Here is a 23,415-nt window from a genome sequence, read left to right on the forward strand (position 1 = left end):
TTTGAGTAAGAGTTACTGGTTTGTGAGGGCAGTGACTGAGATGTCATTATCTGTGTTTTTGGAAGCTGCAGGGCTCTGAGTCTAGCCCTCAGGAGCTCTTAGCATCAGTGAACCTTGCCAGCATCAGCAGGCCCCCAGCTCCTGCCCACAGAGCACCTCCCTGCCAGGGCCACAGTCCCCAGGGCCTCTGGTATCAGGCGGTCAGGATGACAGTATCCTAAGAAAACCCTTTCCCCTAGCCAGTCCCCAGCATGGGGCACACTGTCTACCTCAGCCATGAGCCTCTGTCCTTGTGTGTGTGCAGTTTCTTGTTTAGAGCAGACCAAAAAGAAATAAAGAAACTCATGAACCTCAACAAAATAACCACCTACCACAAGGACAGAATGATGTTTACCAGCCACAATGGAAGGAAGGAACCACTTTGGCAAATTCATCACCGGAATTTGAATGATGCGTATGTGTTCTTACATATAATTTGAAGTTGAGAACATGGAACATTTGAGAAGAAGAGACTGAGAGGTTGTGACGTCATCAAGAAAGCAGAAGAGGTAGCCCCAGACCCTCCTTCCTGGCATGGAGACGGTGACTCAGCACCATGCAGACCAGTTCTCTTTGTGAAAAATCCAGAAACCAGAGGCTCCTATACCTCAGGTGAGCGCTTCACCAGCCTCATCAAAGCTGGTCATCTGACATCAAGCTGGAAATGGCCAGCTGCAAGCAGTCTTCAAAGGATCTGAAAATACAAAGAATTTGAAAGTAAAGGAGAGGAGGCAGCCCTCTGATTAAAAAAAAAAAAAAAAGTCATAGTGTAGACCTTTAATCTCTGAGAGTAGAGAGCTCGGGCTCTGACTTGACTGAAGGCACCAAAATAGCTAAGCCCAGAAGGTTATTTATTATATACAAGTGGGATGGTCTGGCCGTGGAATTCTTCTGGAAAACAAGCTGCAGAACTGCAGGAGAGGGCATCTGCTGCCCATCATGGATGTCCACCCACTCCTGCTCAGGAGGAACTCGTGGACTCAGGGAACCTGAAGCTTTTACACACTTCCATCCACACTCATTCCCTTCACGGCATCAGCCCATCATTTCTCATGATAAAGTGAAGCATGATTCTGACCCCTCAAAGTAAAGGAGATGGAATTTTCCTTCCTTCAGATGTGAAAACAATTTGGAAGCTCCAGATGATAGTTTTTCTAGAAGGATTCAGAGTGCTAATTTCCTGTTTTCGTCTCTCACCCCCCTTCATCTTCACTTTTCCTCTCAAACCTTCAGGTCTCAGGGACAGAAAATAAACCCTTAGAGGATTTGCCTCTAGATCAGATGTCCAAAAACTCTCCTGGAACTTCTGGAATATTTGCCTCTAAGAAGGAGGGCAACCTCAAGTCAAAGCCCCTCCTGCCCTCCTGTACACATGAAAGTTTTGAACAACAAACAAAACTTTCTTCATCTTCTTTAGGAGCATTCAGGAAATCTGATGGCAGAAAGGACTTTTGTTTCCTCTTCTAGAAATTCTCTCCTCCCTGAAAAAAAAAGTTTTCCCATGTCAGTATTTTCCAATGTCCACTTCGTGCTGTCTCAGACTTGTGTTCTGGGTCTTCCTCCTCTTCCCGTTTTTCATCATGTGTTCCTTTGGCAAATGCCCCGATGCCCAGTTTTCCTGAATCGCCTTGGCAAGGTTGTTACCATTGCTTCAGAATTGCCCAAAGGGGCCAGGCACAGTGGCTCACACCTGTTATCCCAGCACTTTGGGAGTCCTAGGTAGGTGGATCATTTGAGTTCAGGGGTTCGAGACCAGCCTGGCCAACACGGAAAAACCCTGTATCTACTAAAAATACAAAAACTATCTGGGCGTGGTGGTGCATGCTTGTAATCCCAGCTACTCGGGAGGCTGAGGCACGAGAATTGCTTGAACCCGGGAGGTGGAGTTTGCAGTGAGCCGAGATCGCGCTACTGCACTCCAGCCTGGGCCACAGAGCAAGACTGCATCTCAAGAAAAAAAACAATTACCCAAAGGAAGAGGACAGAGACTGAATTGGGGTTCTCAGGCCCATTGATGATGGCACTCTCTCCTGGAGCCCCCTCTCTACTTATAACCCAGACCTCATCCACTGCCACATCAGAGGACCACTGACATTCCTTCAACACCACTGCTAATGGTAACCAGATTATCAGAGCTCTGGAGAGGAAACTACATGTACTCCTCGCTGGAGGATGCTCTTCCTCCCTCCCAGAACATCGGTGGCCACACTTCCCTCTAGTTTGCAGCCTCAACCTTCAACTTGAAGCCCAAAAGCTACCACTGGGAAAGGACTGCTTATTGTTTGAAGTGAAGGATTTTGAAGATGGTAATCTAACTTCTAATGAAGATAAAAATCAATTTCCTGCCCGCCGCTGTTATCTCTCTCTGTCTTCCTCCGACTCTATTCTCTGAAAAATGCAGCTCGGGAAAATATGGCTCTGGGGAATAATGGAAGTGAGAAAGCTGTGTAGCCTGAGCTGAAAAGCAATTAGTTGTCCCCAAGCCATCTCCAAACTAGCAGAGGCGCATCCCTGAGGCCGGAAGACATCATTGTGATTTAGTTCTGTGTTGTTCGGTTTGCTGACAGCATGCTGTGTGTCCTGGGGCCCCATGAAAAGTGGTCACCACTTCCCTAGCTGGACGGGACCTTTGCAGGGCCCCAAGAGTCAATGGGTAAGAAAGAACACCGAGGTAGACGAATCTTTGAATATGTGGCTAGTCGTGAGCTGTTGCTTAGATTTAAAAATGGTAAATTAAGATTGTGAGACCAGGCGTGGTGGCTCATGCCTGTAATCCTAGCACTTTGGGAGACTGAGGCAGGTGGATCACTTGAACCCAAGAGTTCAAGACCAGCCTGGGCAACGTGGCAAAACCCTATCTCTATAAAAAAAATACAAAAATTAGCTGGGCATGGTGGTGCACGCCTGTAGTCCCAGCTACTCAGGGGGCTGGGGTGGAAGAATTACCTGAGCCCAGGAAGCTGAGGCTGCAGTGAGCAGTGATCAGGGTATTGCACTCCAGCCTAGTAGTAGAAACCCCGTCTCTACTAAAAATACAAAAAATTAGCTGGGCATGGTGGCACGTGCCTGTAGTCCCAGCTACTTGGGAGGGTGAAGCAAGAGAATTCGCTTGAACCCAGGAGGCGGAGGTTGCAGTGAGCCGAGATTGTGCCACTGCACTCCAGCCTTGGCAACAGAGCAAGACTCTGCCTCAAAAAAAAAACAAAAACAAAAACAAAAAAACTGAGACACAAGATCAGGACTTAAGCAGTGATGAGGCTGAACTGATGCCTAGTTGAAGGGTATGACACTGAGCAGCTCTTCAATCATCCCTGCCTCATGTCATGATTGCACCAGAGATTTCTAGTGGCACTGGAGCAGGGACAGCGGTGGAGGGGTAACGGGATCACATGTAGGAAGAGGGAGAGGCAGAGGCTGAGAACCAACAGCACTACAGCTTCTCTATGGTAATACTGGGAATCCTTGTCTTTCTCATCACCCTCACAAATTCCCTAAAGGTGGGGACAATGTCTGTTTCCATCACCTTCATGTTGCCTGTGCTGCCCCCAGGTGTCAGTAAATTCTTCCAGAATGAATGAGTGAATGAACTGAACTACCTAACAGCAGTGGGGATGGAATTCGGTTTGCAGGGGAGATGATGCTCAGGGCGCTGGAGATCCACATCCCTGCATTGCTGAGGGCAGATGCAGCCGGAGAGCCCCATTGGGACACAGTGATTTTTCCAGACCCTTCAAGCCGTGTGGCTTGTGTGTAAGTCCGTACTGACCAGACAGCCCGAAGGTGGCATGAAGCTGAACAAACCTGGATCGAAGCAAATGCAGTTGGATCCCAGGGCTGCAAGTCTGTTTCTGTTTTGAACAATTTGTCTGGTAAACATTTAGCAGGACCTGTTTCACCTCACTGAGGATAAAAGAGAAGCTTTGGCTCAAAATCCTAGTGCCAGAATTTCTGGCCAGCAGGGACATTTCTAAAGTCACCAAGCAAATGTTTCCCGATTACGAATTGTAATTTGGAATTTCAATGTCGGGAAAAGGACAGCAGATCAGACGTTTAAAAAATGCACAGCCTCCAAGGTAAAAATAGTGGAGGAAAGTCAAGACCAGCTGAATTTTGACTAAAAGAGCCAGGTTTCCTCCTAAGCTGGGTGCTTGGCTTTTATTTTTAAATTGTTTCTCCTGATACTTTGAAACGCTGTTGTGTTCTGAGTCACTGAAGAGGTGGAAGAAGTCAATTAATTTTTAATGCAAAATGCAGAATTTGGAAGTGCCTGAGTGGGTTTTGGAGGGTGGCAGGATTCCCAGGCCGAGGCCACAGAGTCTAGAGTTACAGGACTTGGGTTGTGGTGAGGAACTTCAGAGTCACTCAGCTCATCAACACCATCTTGATGGTATTCTTGTTGATGAAAACTTTCAGACTAAATGCTAATTACTTTCAAGAGGCAGAATCTGGATTTTGTTATTGTTTTGTTTTGTTTTTTTCTTGTGCTAGGTCAAAGTGTCTTATGAGTCCCCAAGTGAAGTCTTTGTAACTCATCTGTCCTCGTCGGTCATCTCACCAAGACTTAAATTCTCTGGCAGCCTGAGGCAGACTCTTCTTTTCCGAAAGATGAAAAGCATGTCACTGGAAATATTAGTCAGGCTGAAGATAAAGCTTTGTGAGTTCTGCATAATCACAAAGAAAGGGAAAGTAGGTCACATTTGGAGCTTGTTCTGTTTGTGGAGGAAAAATAAAAGAGGATGAAGAAGAAAATGTCAGATAATTTAGTTCTACCACAGCTTCTTAAGCCAAACCGATGGTGTCAGAGGCTTGAGATCTGACACCATCCTCACACACTCAGGTCTCCTACAGGTTTAAAGAAAATCTCCCAGAGCTGGGCTCAGAGATACTGCCAGACAACGGGAACTGACGGAACCAGTTGAATAGGATTCCCCATATGTGCTTCAGAGAGAATTCATTTGCAGCTGAATGGCAGGCTTTTGATTGGAAGAGAGTATTTGGAGGGCTTGTCTGGGGTTGCAGAATTCATCCTGAGTAGCTGCCATCCCAGGTAACCCTGAGTCACCCCCAGTTTCCAGTTCATTGGCTGCCATTGGCTGTCAGTGGGGTCAGGAATTATTAACAGGACTACAATACTCCAGGGACCCAGAGTATGTTCTAATTCCATTGGTCTTTAGGGTTGTGAGATTTCTTGGTCCAGGCCAGATTCCTGGAAGGAGATGCTACTAGCAAGCTATGGCCACCCCAGAATAGCCTGATGTAAATGGAAGCTAGCGGCTGGGAGAGCTCTACGCACTGGGGTTCAGAGGGATGCTTTATGTGCAAAGCACCAAACCAGGGCAGTTTCTCTGCTGTGGCTCCAGCTCTCTTAGAGCCTCAAATTTAGAAAAAAAAAAAAAATCAAGATGCCATGAATAGCCTCAGCTCTAGGTCTTATCTTCTGTCTTTTCACTTTTTTTTCCCTTCTATTTTTCATTTAAGTGCCCCTCAGATTTTGCAGGAGTTGTAGTCTTGAAAATGTGTGTACTTTTTTTGCTAAAGAAGCATGTATGGTTGAATCATTAGGGAAGCTTGCTGTTTATGGAAACACTACCATGATGCAATTTAAGAAGGGAAAATCCTCTGGATGTGCAAATAAGCGTGATTTAATGAAACTGCCCCAGGATGAGCTTTGAGTCTAATGTATTTGCTGTTTATAAATTGGGAACCTCTGTGACAACAGATATAGTTCTGCTACTTTCTATTTGACAAAACAAGAAATCAAGAGTGATACAGGGACTGTCTGTGACTATTTTAATATTCATGTAACTATTCAGAGCTAGGGGAGATCTCAGTCTGTGTGGATGTTGCAGTATATTTTGGTATTTATCTTGTGCATAGCTACCTGTCATCCCTAAGCTTATCATCAGCACCACTAGTAACACTGAATCAGTGCCTACTATGCATGGGGCACTGGGTTTATTAAAGTCTATTACATCCTGGGCTGATGGGAGTGTTTTCGAAGTTTTCAGGGCCACCAAGATCTATGTAGATTTGCATTGTGTGTGCATTGTGTAGATTTGTGTGGTTGGGGGAGACAGAGGATATGGAGTTAAGATGAGGTCTGGCAGGTCTGCTGTTGGATTGGCCAGGGTCCAGGAACAGGAGGTGTAAGTCAAAAAGGAGGCCACTGTAGGTACTGAAGCCCAGACCCCAATTGAAAACAATCACTTACTCATCAGCAAGAACAAGAACAGTGTGATAGACCAGAAGCACAGGAAGATTGCATGAGGCCAAGGTTAACTGCCTGGCAAGTTAAAGGACGGTTGATGCAAGAGTGATTGGGTGTGGTTATTAAAGGACAGTTGACGCAAGAGGGATTGGATGTAGTTAGTGGGCAGGCCTGGCTCCTTCACTCACTGCCTGGGTGACTTTTCCCTTCTTAGGCCTCAATTTTTTTAACCTATTAAATGAGATAATTAGATTAGATGAGAGATTTTCAAATATACTACTTTTTAGGCACTGGAACCCCTTCTTAATTTAAGATTTTTGATACGGAATCCCAATATGTAAATCAATGAAGGTGGAGATGCCCCATCTGGTTGGTGTGGGGGTGGGGAGAGGAGCAGGATTGGGCATGATGGATATAGTGAGTTCTAAATTTCTCTTCAAAGAATCAATATGTCAGAATGTTCAGTTCTTTGTCCTCCATTTTAAAGTTTAACTTCCTTGTAGTTTCAGTAAACAACCTTTTCCACCAGTTTTAATCAGTAGTTCACATCTGTTCCCCGGGTCACCAGCTCCGTCCTAACTCATCCTGGTCACCTGCTCTGACCTAAGTCACCTTTAGTTACCTGTTCTATAACCATCTTTCCTGCGCAACTGCTCACCCCGCCACTCTGGGTCAGACACCTGCTCTCTTTAAAATAGCCAATCGGAATTAGCTTAGACTGTGTGGTCCAACCCTAGCCAATAGGAGAACAACACAGCAGTAGGGGCTACCTGCATCAGGAATAAGAACCCCTTCCCCTCCATTGTTCAGGTGTGCTCTCACTATTGCCCCATCCACGAGTTGCACCCTTCTATGGAAGTAAAATTGCCTTCCTGAGAAAATTCTTTGAGCGCTAGTTCTTCTTTTTGGCACCAAGGAACAAGCATTTGTTTCTAACTGGCACCTCAGCTCCAACCACTTGGCCCCTGTCTTACGGATCTGGGTGGTTCTTTGATCTTCCAGGCGCAACATTAGAATATAGTAGATTGGATAAATTTTAAATTTCTGTCTTAAAAGTTTGGTCAACAAGACTTTGGAATCAGTGCTGCCTTTTTTTTTCATGGTTTCCTAGACATTTGTGCCTGGAGGGCACCTCCTGTTTTTAGAAGAATTACATCTGCACAGAATCAGGCCTCTCCATCAATCACAGACCAACCGAAAGTTTCTGCAGGCCAACTGAGTAACTGGAGCAAGGAGACCATTGATTGAAGCTGGACTATTGTATGGACACACGTGTTATTCACTGTCTGCTTGAGAAGGTTCCATGGAGTATCAGTAAGCCCCTCCTGTCCCGGCTTTCTCATGTTCATGTGAGACAGAGGACTTTGGAGGCAACATGTAGTTCGTGAGAGTCACAGTCTATGGGATTAGGAAGTGAAAGCCATTGAGAAGCAACATGTCTGTAACACCAACATTCACCTGACAGTCAAAAGTCGTTGGTACAGGGAGCACGTAGGAAGTAGGAAAAAACAAGATGGAATTTTACTTACTTTCCTGCAGAGACCATAAACTGGTTCCAAAACCAAGTCAACTTGGGGCTAGTAGCCCCTTTCCTTTACTCAAAAAAGCTCCTAGACTTATTTAATCATGAGACAATAGGAGCTCAAGTTTCATTCTAACTATTCAGCAAGAAATTTGGGGTCTTATGATGTATTCAATATAGTCTAGTGAAAGGCAGACGCGGTGGCTCATGCCTGTAATCCCAGCCCTTTGGGAGGCTGAGACCAGTGGAACGCTTGAGGTCAGGAGCCCGAGACCAGCCTGGCCAACATGGCAAAACTCTGTCTCTACTAAAAATTAAAAAAAATTAAAATTAGTGAAGCATGGTGGCGCATGTCTGTAGTCCCAGCTACTTGGAGGCTGAGGCAGGAGAATCGCTTGAACCCAGGAGGCAAAGGTTGCAGTGAACCAAGGCCATGCCACAGCACTGCAGCTTAGGTGACAGAGCAAGACTCTGTCTCAGAAAATATTTATATAGATATATTGATTTATCTACCTAGAAAAAGAGAGAGACAGAGAGAGGGAGATAGTCTAGTGGAAAAAAACCCCTGAAATTCAGTATTAATACCTGGATTATTGTCCCAGCTCAGCTCCTGGCTGTGTGACTTTAGACAAGTCACTTGGGCTCTCTGGGCCTGTGTTTACATATTTGTTAAATTGGGAGAGCACCCAATCATGGCAAGGATACGATGAGATCATAGATGGAAGAGTGTTGAGAGTGATCTACCCGCTCTACAGACATCAGGAATAGCTAGCATGCAGCTGGTGAAAGCCGATGTCGACACCTAGAGGAATGGTGTTCCAGCCACAGAGTCCCATGGTGACCTGGGCAGTGACTCCTGTTCTCCCCAGCTGTTCATCCCTCCTTTGTTAAATCACCAATAACAGCTTTATGCCCAGAGCAGAGGTCCAGAAGCCAGCTCACCCCAGCCCTAAGCCTGGTGTGGGCTGAGCCGGGGCTGTGTCTTCCTGGAGCCTGGCATCTGCTCATCCGTTCTTATTTCCTGGAGTTCCACTTCACCTGGGGGTAGGTGGGTAGTTCAGATTTGAGCACCACCCTACACAGAGGGTAAAAACCTGGGAGGCCAGGGCAGGAGTAGATAAAAGAAAGACGAGGAAAGGTGTGAATCAGAGCTCAGAAGGGAAAGAAACCGCCCCCTTTGCCAAAAAGTTGATCATTGTACAGAGAATACAGGTTCACGTAGAAAAAAGAAAACAAGTCAAAGAAGATAAAAACTACTTGTTAGTGGCTGGGTGTGGTGGCTCATACCTGTAATCACAGCACTCTGGGAGACTGACGCAGGCAGATCACGTGAGGTCAGGAGTTCGAGACCAGCCTGACCAACATGGTGAAACCCCATCTCGACTAAAAATAGAAAAAAAATTAGCCAGGTGTGGTGGTGCATGCCTGTAATCCCAGCTATTTGGGAGGCTGAGGTAGGAGAATCGCTTGAACCTGGGAGGCAGAGGTTGCAGTGAGCCAAGATCACACCACCTTTGCACTCCAGCCTGGGAAACAAGAGCAAAACTCCGTCTCAAAAAAAAAAACAAAAACCAAAAAACTGCTTGTTAGTCTCACCACCCAGAATGAAAACAGTTAGTGTTTTAATGTTTTAGCTATTTTACTTCCTGACTTTTTACACATACACCAATGTGTATATAAATAGAACTTTAAAAATGGAAAGGGATCATACTCCTTAGTGTGCTGTTAAATGTTTAACAAATGGCTGGCAGGGCGGGGCCATCCTGATTTGTAGCATTTGCCAATTTCTGTGGTGTAAACACTCCTACCATGGCTGGTTTCAAAGTATCAACATGATGTCAACCAGCTTGCAAACTTCCTGAAATTTTAACAATCAGCTCTTGGGAAACATCGAGAGCCAACTCCAGCAGGCTGCCAACTACATTTTGTTTTCTAATTAGCCTTTCTTCCTCACGCTATAGTACAAACGTCTTCATGCCTAAACTTTTCGAAAGTTGTCTTTCTCAAATTACTTACTTGAGTCAAAATTGTTTTCCTTTGGGAATCTGGAGCCGATTGTAAATACTGTCCTCTAGTTAGAATTTGCCTGTTTCTCATGTTCCATAGATCCTTGTCGGAGTAGGGAGTGGATCCACACTTTTTTATTAGGTGGCTGGAATAGAGATGTAATTGAAAAAAAAAAAAAAGAAAGAAAGATTAATGTGATGCTGCAAAAGCATGTGGCGGCTTGGCAGTTCATTATCTGAGGACGGATTTGACGTAATAGAGACAATTTTCTCCTTTGCAGCTCCTTCTCCTTGGCCCAGCCAGCTCAGTTCTATACTTGTCACTCATTTCCCTTGGCCTTTATGATGGAAATTGGCCCCTACTCCAGTCTGCCTGATGAGAGTAGGGCTGCAACTGTTTGGCCCAAGTCAAACCTCATAATCAGATCCATGTTTTCCTTGTTGAATGGGAGCTTTGGGAAATTGGAAGGCGAAGAGAGAGTGGAGAGCTGCACTCACAGAGCGGGTGTGTGTGCGTGTGTGTGTGTGTATAGTCATCTCCCACTTGGCTCCAGGGTAACGCGTTGGCCTTCCAACACTGGTGGACTGTTAGATCTGTGCCGAGAGCCTAGTAGGTGGAAAAACTTGGTGCCAAAGGTCTCCCACACTGGGCTTTTAATTGCTTTAAAGGAGGCTGAGCTTTGTGAGCTTCCGGTAACAAACCTGGCTCTCCCGGGCCCTGTGGATTTAGATGGGGAGTTTTGGACTAAGGCTTCATGAGTGTGGCCAGCATGCGTGAGGTGGACATGGGGGAGGGGCAGTCCACTGTCACAGTACGAAGGAAAGCCTTGGCCATTCCCACTAGGTCTGAAGCTAGCCAATGGAACAGAAAGGCAAGAAGTCTGGTTTGGAGCCCTGACAAGAGTGCCAAGCTCAGATTCCTGGAGCGTAAGAGGCAAAGGACAAGGCCTGTGTGAATAAGGGGACTTTATTGGGGGAGCCCCTCGGTCTCTCCAGTTCCCTAGGTCATCTTGGACTCCTCCTTTTCTCTATCCCCTTCCCCACTAACCTCATTCCAAGTGGTCACCAAGACTAGTTAACTGTGCCTCTGAAATTGTCTAAAATGCCAGCCCCTTCCCCCACCATCCCATTGCCACTCCCCTATCCAAGCAGTCACTGGATCCCATCTGAGCTATGAGGAACAGTCCTCCAACTGCCTCCCTGCCCTGTGGTCTCACTCAGTGCACAGACATTCTTTCGGGTCCCTACCCTACTCCCCATACATTGCATATTTATTTAATTTATTTATTTATTTATTTATTTATGGTAGAGACAGGCTACTTATGTTGGCCAGGCTGGTCTCGAACTCCTGACCTCATGATCTGCCTGCTTCGTCCTCCCAAAGTGCTGAGATTACAGGCATGAACCACCGCGCCTGGCCTTATTTTTTATTTTATTTATTTATTTATTTATTTATTTATTTTGAGATAGAGTCTTGCTCTGTCGCCCCGGCTGGAGTGCAGTAGTGCAGTCTTGGCTCACTGTAACCTCCACCTCCTAGGTTCAAGCTATTCTTCTGCCTCAGCTTCCCGAGTAGCTGGGACTGCAGGTGCATGCCACCCTACCCTGCCTGGTTAATTTTTTTTTTTGTATTCTTGGTAGAGATAGGGTTTCACCATGTTGGCCAGGCTGGTCTTGAATCCCTGGTCTCGAACCCCTGGTCTCAGGTGATCTGCCTGCCTTGGCCTCCCAAAGTGCTAGTGAGAGGTAACAACGTGCTGGCGGCCTTCGCTCACTCTCAGCACGTCCTCGGACTCGGCGTCCGCTCTGGCCACACTTAGGAACCCTTCAGCCCGCCGCTGCACTGTGGGAGCCCTTCTCTGGGCTGGCCGAGGCTGGAGCCGGCTCCCTCTGCTTGCTGGGAGGTGTGGAGGGAGAGGTGCGGCTGGGAACCGGGGCTGTGCTCGGCGCTCGCCGGCCAGCGCGAGTTCCGGATGGGCACGGGCTTGGCGGGCCCGCACTCGGAGTGGCTGGCAGGTGCCACTGGCCCCGGGCAGTGAGGGGCTTAGCACCCAGACCAGCAGCTGCAGAGGGGGCACCAGATCCCCCAGCACTGCCGGCCCACCCGCACTGTGCTTGAATTCTCGCCAGGCCTCAGCCGCCTCCCTGCGGGGCAGGGCTTGGGACCTGCAGCCCGCCATGCCCGAGCCCCCCTCCCCCTACCCCACCCCACCCCACCCACCCCACCCCACCCCACCCCACCCCGTGGGCTCCCCTGCGGCCCGAGCCTCCCCGACAGGCGCCCGGTCCCATCGACCACCCAAGGGCTGAGGGGTGCGAGTGTGTGGCATGAGACTGGTGGGCAGCTCCGCCCATGTGGCCCCCACGCAGGATCCACTAGGTGAAGCCAGCTGGGCTCCTGAGTCAGGTGGGGACTTGGAGAACTTTTATGTCTAGCCAGAGGATTGTATATGCACCAATCAGCACTCTGTGTCTAGCTCGGGGTTTGTGGATGCACCAATCAGCACTCTGTATCTAGCTAATCTGGTGGAGAACTTTTGTGTCTAGCTAAAGGATTGTAAATGCACCAATCAGTGCTCTGTGTCTAGCTCAAGATTTGTAAACGCACCAATCAGCACTCTGTACCTAGCTAATCTGGTGGGGACTTGGAGAACTTTTATGTCTAGCTAAAGGATTGTAAATGCACCAATCAGCACTCTGTGTCTAGCTTGGGGTTTGTGGATGTACCAATCAGCACTCTGTATCTAGCTAATCTGGTGGGGACTTGGAGAACTTTTGTGTCTAGCTAAAAGATTGTAAATGCACTACTCAACACTCTGTGTCTAGCTAAAGGTTTATAAATGCACCAATCAGTGCTCTGTGTCTAGCTAATCTGGTGAGGACTTGGAGAACTTTTATGTCTAGCTGTAGGATTATAAATGCACCAGTGAGCACTCTGTGTCTAGCTCAGGGATTGTAAACGCACCAATCAGCATTCTGTGTCTAGCTAAAGGTTTGTAAATGCACCAATCAGTGCTCTGTGTCTAGCTAATCTAGTGGGGACTTGGAGAACTTTTACGTCTAGCTAGAGGATTGTAAATACACCGATCAGCACTCTGTGTCTAGCTCAGGGATTGTAAACACACCAATGAGCACCCTGTCAAAATGGACCAATCAGCTCTCTGTAAAATGGACCAACCAGCTCTCTGTAAAATGGACCATTCAGCAGGTTGTGAGTGGGGCCAGGTAAGGGAATAAAAGCAGGCTGTCCGAGCCAACAGTGGCAACAGGCTCGGGTCCCCTTCAACACTGTGGAAGCTTTGTTCTTTTGCTCTTTGTAATAAATCTTGCTGCTGCTCACTCTTTGGGTCTGCACTGCCTTTATGAACTGTAACACTCACCAGGAAGGTCTGCAGCTTCACTCCTGAGGCCAGCGAGACCAGGAACCCACAGGGAGGAATGAACAACTCTGGACGGGAGGAACGAACAACTCCAGATGTGCCGCCTTAAGAGCTGTAACACTCACCGTGAAGGTCTGCAACTTCACTCCTGAAGCCAGGGAGACCATGAACCCACCAGAAGGAAGAAACTCCGAACACGTCTGAACATCAGAAGGAACAAATTCTGGACACACCATCTTTAAGAACTTTAACACTCACCGCGAGGGTCCGCGGCTTCATTCTTGAAGTCAGTGAGACCAAGAACCCACCAATTCCGGACACACTGGGATTACAGGTGTGATCCACCGCACCCAGCCACATGGTGTTTTTAAATCAGTAAAGTAATATATGTTCATAAACATTTAGAAGATCCAGATATTTAAAGGTGAAAAACCACTCATAGACCTCCTTTCCTGAGATGAAAACAGTCATTTTAGTGACTATCCTTCAAAGACATTGCATATCAATTTCATTCTTAAAAATGAAAACAATCAAAACTACTTTGTAACCTACTTTCTCCTCACGTATTATGGCAAACATTTTCTCATATAGATTCTTTTCTGAAATGAAATCACAAATCTGGTTATATCTCTCTTGCATAAAAAAAAAATTAAACCACCAACAAGCAAAACCCATTACCTATGTGACAAAAGTCAAACTCCATGTGCATTCTGCCCCAAACTACACCTGTACACTAACTCCCAGCCCCACCACTGCGCACACCCTCTACTGCGCACACCCTCCACGCCAGCCCTCCCTGCCTGTTGTGTCAACATACCACCTGCATGTTTACCCTCAGGATTCCACAGGACTGGGCTTGTGTAAATGACTCCTATTACCCCCAATTCCACCTAGTGAATTCTGCCATCCTTTGGCGTTATTTATGTAGCTGTCCCTAGGAAAATTGGGAATCTCTTGAAGACAAAAACAGAACTTGTTCAGTTTGTATTTTTAGCAATTTATGGTAATGCCTGGCACGGGGTAGTGGGCACTCGGTAAATATTTAGGGAATAAATTGGCCTCAATTCGGTATGCCTGTTCTCATCTCCTTGGCAGCTTCACGTGTTCGTTTTTATTAGCATCCATGATTAATCCGTATGATATTTTCTTGCCCACTTTGGCTGTGTTTCTGTCTTGCTGTGCTGGAATAAGCACTCCTGAACTGGAGCCATTCACTACTTTAGTTATGTCTTCGCTGGAGGATTGAAGATGTCGCCAGTTTCTGGTGGCTTTACTGTACCTCTTAGAAGCCCTGAGAAGCAAGCTCACTTTTCCAGAGTCAGTAGTCCAGAGTCAAGCCTCCAGCCCTCTTCTGAAGAGTTCACTTATAGGTTTATGGAACTGCATGAAATGGGAGAAGCAGCATTGGTGGAAAGTTTGCAGAGTGGGAGTTCTACCCTTGGAGCCTGGGGACCAGCTCAATAGTCACTGGAGGGGAACGCGGCAGGAAAAGTCAAGCACGTGAGAGTGGGTTGGGGGGTGGAGCCGGCACAGGAATCTATCCATGGGCTGTGGGATTCTGCGCCTTAAGGATGCCAGGGGGGCTTCAGCCTCTGCCTTTGCCTGTGTTCCAAAGAAAAGTTCACAAGGCAGTTCAAACACCTTGTGCTTTTTCTTGTGGTTCTGAGACTGTTTAAATATGGAGGTTTTGCCAGAAGGAGGAGTAAGTTTATTTTTGATATTTCATCAACAAACATTAAAGTAGAGCTATTTTTATTTAAAGTCAAAGAAAAGTGAAAGCCAGTGTCTATAGAGAAATAAGGATGAGCACATTTCTGCCCTCTGGGATAGAAATAAAGACAGGTAGATCCATTTTTATTGCTGCGAATCTCAGAAGTTTAAATTTGCATGTCTGTCTTAGACGTTTCCTTTTAATATGCAGCTCCAAGCACAGAAGCACACATATAACAGGATGTTTTCGAGAGGCTGGTTACAAAAATCCACCCCAACCGGCTTCAGCAGGAAGGATATTCAGTGGTTCCGCAGTGTCCTCAGGGTCCCAATCTCATTTTCCCTCTCGCTCTGTGATCCCCAGGATTAAGCTTCATTTAGGCTGGAGCAGGGTAGTAGCAGCAGTTCCAGGCGTGTCACTGAGAGCTGATAACATCCAGAGGAAGAAGAGAGACTATCACATCTCAGCACTTTGTCTTAGGAGCAAGGCAACGTTCTCCAGAAGATTCCAGAAGGCATCACCTCATGTCTCATTTCCCAGTGTTGGGTCACCTGCTCATTCCTGAAACCCTGCTGCAAGGGGAGGATGTCACTTACACCACTGATCAGTTAGGCCCTTCTTTGAAGCTGAGGCCCCTGATGTGTGGAGGAGGATGGTTGAATCCTTACACAAAAACTGGGATTCAGGCTGAGCCCAGTGGCTCACACCTGTAATCCCAGCACTTTGGGAGGCTGAGGTGGGCAGATCACTTGAGGTCCGGAGTTCAAGGCCAGCCTGGCCAATGTGGTAAAACCCCGTTTCTACTAAAAATACAAAAATTAGCTGGGTGTGGTGGCACACGTCTGTAATCCCAGCTACTCATGAGTCTGAGGCAGGAGAGTTGCTTGAACCCAGGAGTTGGAGGTTGCAGTGAGCTGAGCTTGTGCCACTGCACTCCAGCCTGGGCGACAGAGCCAGACTCCATCTCAAAAAAAACAACAACAAACAAAAACCCAGGCTTCTGTTAGGGGGTAAAAAGGGAGGAAGTAGTGGGTATACAGTGCACAGTGTTCTCCACAGGCCATTGTGAGCATCTCTTAGAACTGGTCGCCAACTCTATACTTCAATGTGTTAGCTGCTTAAATTCATTCAGATAAAATCTTCCCCAGAAGCATAAGCAAATGAAACTAATAGAATCAGAGCAGCTGTGTTTAAATGCTGCACGTAGTCCTAGGATCATGATTTGAAAATCACTGGCGGATTACTTCTTGTGATTACTTCAAACATTTTTCTATTTCTAATCTTTTTTTTCTGTTCCTGATCTTCTTTCTTCCTTATAACACAGTTGTATAATGTGAGACAGACGTCTCATTTTGTCAGTGCCTATTTCAGGAGGTCCGTTGGCCAGAGGGGACTACTATTTACAGGGTTTGGGCGAATAGAGGCATTTAGGGAAGGCAGCTGGGCTGTGAGGAGCAGATGTGGGCATATGAGACCAGAGCCTGAGATAACAGGGGGCCAGGAAGAGAAGTTCCTCAGAGTCGGGTGATGAGCTGTGATCCCAGGGCTGACTCATTCGCTCTATGCTGGCACAGTGTGGGTGGCCCTGGCCCATGGGTGATATCTGCATTCAGGAAGAAGTGAAAGGCCTGTTGAGGCAGGGTAGAGGTGCCGACTGGGATTCCATATGTCACAAAGGCAGACAGGCAGGCAGGTCACAGCCTCTGAGAGCTTCATTTTGGGATGGGGTAGGAGTAGGGTTGCCACATAAAATACCAGACACTCAGTTAAATTTGAATTTCAGATAACCAATGGATAATATTTTAGTATAAATATGTCCCAACTATTACATGGGACATGCCTACATTAAGATATACCACAATATTTGGAGCATACTTATATTAAAACATTATTTGTTGTTTTCAGAAATTCATTTTTAACTGGGAGCTATACATTCTTATTTGCTGAATCTTACAACCCTACATGGGTGGGAAATGAGGAGTCTCTGGAGACATTAGGATGTTAAAATTAACTTTCTTCCTGTGGTCCCAGTCTCAGTCATGCAGGAATTGGCACCTCTTGTTCTAATTGATCAATAGTTTCCAGGACCCTGTTATACCAGTTACCCAAAACACTCATTACAAGTACAGATATCTGCTCGCTACCACCACCCTCAGGTCTTGGGAATCAGAATCTCTAAGGATTGGATCTGGATCTGGCCTATCTTTAAGAAGCCCAGATGATTCTGAGGTTCAGGCTGGCTTGGAAAGACCACTTTAGATTTTTTTTTTTTTTTGAGATAGAGTGTTGCGTTATCGCCCAGGCTGGAGTGAAGTGGCACGATCTTGGCTTACCACAATCTCTGCCTCCCAGATTCAAGCGACTCTCCTGCCTCAGCCTCCCGAGTAGCTGTGATTACAGGTGCCCGCCACCACACCCGGGTAATTTTTGTATTTTTAGTAGAGACGGGGTTTCACCATGTTGGCCAGGCTGCTTTTGAACTCCTGACCTCAAGTGATCAGCCTGCCTCAGCCCCACAAAGTGCTGGGATTACAGGCGTGAGCCACCGCGCCTGGCCACCACTTTAAATTTTAAGTTCCCAAAGGTGAGGACTTTTATTTAAAGTTGGTTTAAACTTTGTTTTAGATAAAGTTGGTTTAAACTTGATTTATTGCACTCAATGAATATTTGCTGGATGAATGAATGATTCCTGCCTGAGGAGTCATTCCTCACTGGCTTAACCAGTGTTTATCTTGTGGAACTTGGGAACACCAGAAGCATGCACGCGTCTTTCTTTCCATTTTTTTTTTTTTTCTGGTCTTGAGACTCGTGGGAAAGGGCTTGGGTGGAAGGTGTCATGGAGAGAGCCTTGGAAAACACGGGAGGGAAGGATGAGGACAGGACTGGGCAGGAGGGCACCTGGGCTTGCCAGGCAGGGGCCTAGAGCATCCGCATCGGGGAAGGAGGCCAAGTTTTTAATCACCTCCTCAGGCGAGAAGCCTTGAGATTTCAAGTTGAGAACAAGTCTTCGGTTATTTTCACATAGTTTCTTTAGTGTCTCACTTGGCACAGTCTGCGTGCTCAGCATCACAAAGAGATTGATACTGAACTTGGAGTCATCCAACCAGGGTGCTTAAAGTATGTTGGAAATGCTTCAGTGGAACCTGGTGGGTGGCAGGTAATGGCCATTTTGCTAATCTTGGTAATTCCCCAGATCGGCAGCATGCCTGAGAGTGTCTATTTCCTATAGCACCTCCCTCTGAGGCCTCAGCAATGGAAACATTAGACTCCTGTCCTAAATGTACCCAACCGCCTACATTTCCCCTGTAGAGATGTGCCCTTGTGCCGATGTTGTCTCTAATACAAAGAAGTTTTATTTTTTCCCCCCTTCCAATTTCCTGGAGAAATGCTTTGCTTAATGGATGAGAACCTGCCTTCCAATCTGCAGGGAGTTTTTGCCGAGTGACGTCATGGACACATAGTGCTCTGACTGTCACTGAGTCTCCAGTCCCCTCTCAATCTGTTCCCTCATCTTTGGCACTGGGATGCTGCCACAGGGCCTCAGGGCTCTGGGAAATGCAGGAGCTGCCTGGAAATTCAGAGCATAAGGCTCCTCAGTAGGGCTCCAGGTCAAGAGTGGAAAAAAGAACATGAATTCCCGGCTTTGCTTGTGACTTTAGTTCTGTCCCTCCCGTCCTCACCTCCTGCAGGCATTCACAGACACCATTCTGAGCACATCAAAACTGCCTGTGCCAGATGGCCATTTTGCTAGCTCCCGTAGTTACACTAAATCCAGAGGTGTCCTCGGGACCTGGGGCAATAGTGAAATCCCTTCTTCACAGCCCCGAACTTAGACATAAAGGAAGTCAAGTTTTTATTTTGAGAATTAAACTAGTAAATACAACATATAGAGTTGGATAGCCAGTCTCCAAGTTTCCAAGGTAAGACATTGTCCTTGAATGCATGTAGAAAGCAAACGTCAAATCACAGTGATCTTGTGGAGGATGGACTGAAATGGGATTGTGCTTGTAATTCAGAGAACAGAAATCGTTACTTATTGATGTCATAATGTGCACTTTGGAGAAAGGGGATATGAATAGAAGGGGGATAGTCAGTGCAAAACAGGGACAAAAACTCTAAGAGTAAGAAGTTAGTGATGCCTGAGGCTAGGCGTGGTGGCTCATGCCTGTAATCCCAGCACTTTGGGAGACCAAGGCAGGTGGATCACGAGGTCAGGAGTTCAAGACCAGCCTGGCCAATATGGTGAAACGCTGTCTCTACTAAAAATACAAAAATTAGCCAGGCGTGGTGGTGGGCGCCTGTAGTCCCAGCTACTCGGGAGGCTAAGGCAGAAGAATCGCTTGAACCCGGAAGGTGGAGGTTGCAGTGAGCTGAGATCGCACCACTGCACTTCAGCTTGGGCGACAGAGCGAGATGCCGTCTCAAAAAAAATAAAAAGGTAGTGACGACTTTTCTAATGTTTTCTAGTAGTGGGGAGTCTTGGCTAAGTAGACAATTTCCTTTGCAAAGCCTCAACTATAGTGTGGGAGAGGGAGTGCCTGAAGCTACCTGAGCTAGAGCCCTTCCTGTACTCACCTGGGTCTCCTTAGTCCAAGTTTGCCTTTGCAGCATCCTGCCTTCAGGGTAAGCATGCATTGATTATGTGGATGCAAACATCCTGCCCACTTAGTAATTGTCTTTCCAATTGAAAATGAATGAATGAGCTTTCTTGCTGGTACCTGTATGTTTACACATGAGAAATAGATGCCCTTGCAATGTGCTGACAGAATTCATGTTTCCGAGCCTTAGAACCTGAAGACATGGATGGTAGGAAGTTCACCAAGATCAGGGTCACCTTGTGGCACCTCCCTGGCAGTGACCTTTCCCAGCCCATATATATATATGTCATATATATTATATATTTATATATAAAAATATATATTTCCCATATATATGTCATATATTATATATCTATATACATACATATATAAATATAATATATTGAGACAGGGTCTCACTCTGTCACCCAGGCTGGAGTGCAGTGGTATGAGCATAGCTCACTGCAGCCTGAAACTACTGGGCTCAAGAGATCCTCCCATGTCAGCCTCCCAGGTAGCTGGAACCACAGGTGTGCACCACCAGACCCAGCTAATTTTTCAGTCTTTTGTAGACACAGGGTCTTGCCATGTTGCCCCGGCTGTTCTTGAATTCCTGGGCTCAAGTGATCCTCCTGCCTCAGCCTCCCAAAGTGCTAGGATTACAGGCATGAGCTACTGCGCCCTGCCCAGACCTGTCTTTTAACTGTGCACATGCCCCTACCACAGCAGGATCTAGAGTGACAGTGGATCCAACCTCATCATTTCCCCAGACCTCGCCCCAAGGTTCGGTGGTTTTCAGCCTAGTTCCTCTCCATTTATGCTATCTCACGTCTTCTTACAGTCTCTCCACATCACTTCTCTCCCACCCTATTAAGGGCCATGATGGCACATGAGTAGCAAAGGGGTCATGGAGGGACTCGGGGTTAGTATATTCTCCTACCTCCTCTGAAATCTTTCCTTCTGAATTCTGAGTTCCTGACTGAAAGAGGTCAGCTGAGGATTCTTGTTCCTCTCACTCCCATGGACTTTGACTTTCCTTCTCATTGTCTGAGGCCTTTCCCACAGCAAGGCCTGGGAAATGGGGGAGCTTCTCAGTTGACACAAGGTTGAACCTTTGTGCTCCGTGATCTTTTGGTTTCCTCTGAGAATTCATTCTCTGCATCAGGCACTCCAGCCCTAGCTCCTGCAAGCAAGCAGGCGAGCAGTCCAGGGAAGGGAGAGGGTGGAGGTCAGCCTCCGTACAGTTTAGGCTCCTGCCAAATTGAAGAGGCTGCGGGGCCTCAGTGGAAACCCCAGATTTCCTATTGTACCCCACCCCCCAGGCAAGTTCTTCCCCGCTTCTTGAAACCTTGGTTCTATTGCTGTTCCAAAGAGCTTTTATTCAGTAGGATATATTTCTTCTTGTATTCTGGAAAAGCTGGGATAGGGTTATAAGCACATAAATGTAAAACCACCCCTGGGGCTCCCCTCCTCCTTTGTCTTGGCAGATACTCAAAGTCTGATAAAGCAATTTGGCCCATCTCCTCTGCAATTCAAAACTTCCGTGGTTGTGTATATGCTTCCTAATGAGGCCAGCTACTTCATCCCTGCCTGGCTAACTTAGCTCCAAGGTTTGGGGAGGTGTAGGGGGAATGCCAGAGCTGGAAAGAAACTTAGTAAAACCACCTCATTTGGCTGGTAAGGAAACTGAGGCTCACAGATTTTACATGACTTGCCTGGGGCCTTACAGCTAGCTAGTGGCAGAGTGTATTACTGGCTCTTATAAATATTTGAATCATTGTTAATTAATGATGAGGTCAGATCCTGAGTAGTTACATGCTAAGAATTTAAATACGGTAAATAGATTATGTACTCAAAAGTCTAAACACCAGAAGCATCTAACAGCACGCTTGGTATGAAAGGATTTGTAAAATAACTATCCTGTTTTAAAAAAAAATCACTCTGGTGTAATTAAAGAACATGTGATGATCCTATATGTGGATGATGTAATCTACTGGGTTGTGGATGAGTGGGTTGGTAGTATCATGGCTGCCCGATCCATACCACATGGACAGGATGATCAGAAGGTAATGGGCAGTCACAGTGACCTCCTGGCTCTCTTGCTGCTAACACAGAAGCCCTGACTGTTTTCAGTCAATTACCTATTCAGTAGATAGCAACTGTTTCAAAGCATTGAACTGCCATTGTACAAATATGCACATTGCCTCGTAAATGCCCTCTTTCCTCAATTAGTATGCTCTTTTAGAATTGAGATATCTAAACTCTAGAAATATGATTAACCCAGAACTGGCCAAATCCTGACATCCTGAGTAAACAGTCTTAAACCGCAGAGCTCACATTTGAAACCACAGCAAATATATTTTAGAAGTAGGTAGGGAACAGAAATAACTTCTAATATTCATTAGGGTTTTTTGGCCTTCAATATTCATGAGTCTACCTGCAATTTTTACTCATTCCCATTTTTATTTGGACAGATAGTCCATAGGACATATAATATCTTCAGGTAATAGAGTCTCAAAATAGCTGCCAGGTTGTCCTTTTTCATTTCATTCATTTTTTTTTTCTTTTTCCTATTCTTCAAAGGTCATCAAACCCAGAAACTGAAGGATCTTGGGCCTGCCTTGATGTTCATTTCTCTCATCTATAAAATTGAAGGCTGGAGGAGGTAATCCCTGAGGTTCCTTCTAGGTTCTTACCTTCTATAATTTATTAATATATGGAAACACCTCTCTCATCCCCTAAAACCTCAGCATTGACCTTGGAAAGCCTCACTTCTCAGAAAAACCACAGCAAATATATTTTAGAAGTAGGTAGGGAACAGAAGTAACTTCTAATATTCATTAGGTTTTTTTGGCCTTCAATATTCATGAGTCTACCTGCAATTTCTACTTATTCCCATTTTTATTTGGACAGATAGTCCATAGGACATATAATATCTTCAGGTAATAGAGTCTCAAAATAGCTGCCAGGTTGTCCTTTTTCATTTCATTCATTTTTTTTTTCTCTTTTTCCTATTCTTCAAAGGTCATCAAACCCAGAAATTGAAGGATCTTGGGCCTGCCTTGATGTTCATTTCTCTCATCTATAAAATTGAAGGCTGGAGGAGGTAATCCCTGAGGTTCCTTCTAGGTTCTTACCTTCTATAATTTATTAATATATGGAAACATCTCTCTCATCTCCTAAAACCTCAGCATTGACCTTGGAAAGCCTCACTTCTCAGAATCCATCCTATGCTCCCAAGTGCACCTTCCATGGGTCTTTACGCATTTTATTGTTGCTGTTTATTTTATGGTCTCTTTCTCCAGTGGACCGCAGCCTCCACAGGCTGTTCATCTTTTCTTCTCTAGCCTAGCACAGTGCCTGGCAGAATCAACCTTTGTTGCATAAAAGGCTAGATCAAATTCTCTGCCTCATACGCACAGCCCTTCATCTAGTGTGGAGTCAGCCATGTAGGCAGATACAAATTAGCTCTCCCAGGCCGGGCGCCGTGGTTCATGCCTATAATCCCAGCACTTTGGGAAGCCAAGGCGGGTGGATCACCTGAGGTCAGGAGTTTGAGACCAGCCCGGCCGACGTGGTAAAACCCTCTCTCTACTAAAAATACAAAAATTAGCCGGGCATGGTGGTGGGTACCTGTAATTCCAGCTACTCAGGAGGCTGAGGCAGGAGAATTGATTGAACCCAGGAGGCGGAGGTTGCAGTGAGCTGATATCGTGCCATTGTACTCCCGCCTGGGCAACAAGAGTAAAACTTTGTCTCAAAAATTAAAAAAAATAAAATAAAATTAGCTCTCTCAAAACCTAAGCTGACTTAAGGGAGTCTCAGTAGTTTGTATTTGCAATGTTTCTCAATCAGTTGTACGTTTATGTGAGACACCTGGGACTGCACAATTATGCTAATGTATCACTGGTTAAGTTTAGGTGTGCTTTCACTTTTTTAAGGGGTAGACACATGCTCTGTATTTTTTGGCAA

At 46.1% G+C, this 23,415-nt stretch overlaps 1 protein-coding gene and 1 long non-coding RNA gene across 3 annotated transcripts in view; one reads left to right on the plus strand and one right to left on the minus strand.

The window, feature by feature from the left end:
* The window catches only part of PDZD2 (PDZ domain containing 2), a 468,182-nt gene that overhangs the window by 124,237 nt on the left and 320,530 nt on the right, over positions 1-23,415 (plus strand). Inside the window, exons 3-5 of one of the 2 annotated variants that reach the window (XM_054488615.1) lie at positions 7,359-7,561; positions 22,027-22,108; positions 22,468-22,549. The exons of the other annotated variant lie outside the window; for it this stretch is intronic. The gene's annotated coding sequence lies outside the window, so the exon portion shown is untranslated. The remainder of the gene's footprint in view (positions 1-7,358; positions 7,562-22,026; positions 22,109-22,467; positions 22,550-23,415) is intronic. 2 annotated transcript variants of the gene reach the window in all.
* On the minus strand, positions 803-8,613 carry LOC129036917 (uncharacterized). The gene is made up of 3 exons (XR_008502686.1): positions 8,355-8,613; positions 3,841-4,748; positions 803-1,520 (listed from the first exon to the last, which is right to left on the minus strand). It is a non-coding gene; the product is annotated as an uncharacterized LOC129036917 (long non-coding RNA).

Source organism: Pongo pygmaeus, chromosome 4 (genome assembly GCF_028885625.2).
Source record: "Pongo pygmaeus isolate AG05252 chromosome 4, NHGRI_mPonPyg2-v2.0_pri, whole genome shotgun sequence".
Classification (NCBI taxonomy): Eukaryota; Metazoa; Chordata; class Mammalia; order Primates; family Hominidae; genus Pongo; species Pongo pygmaeus.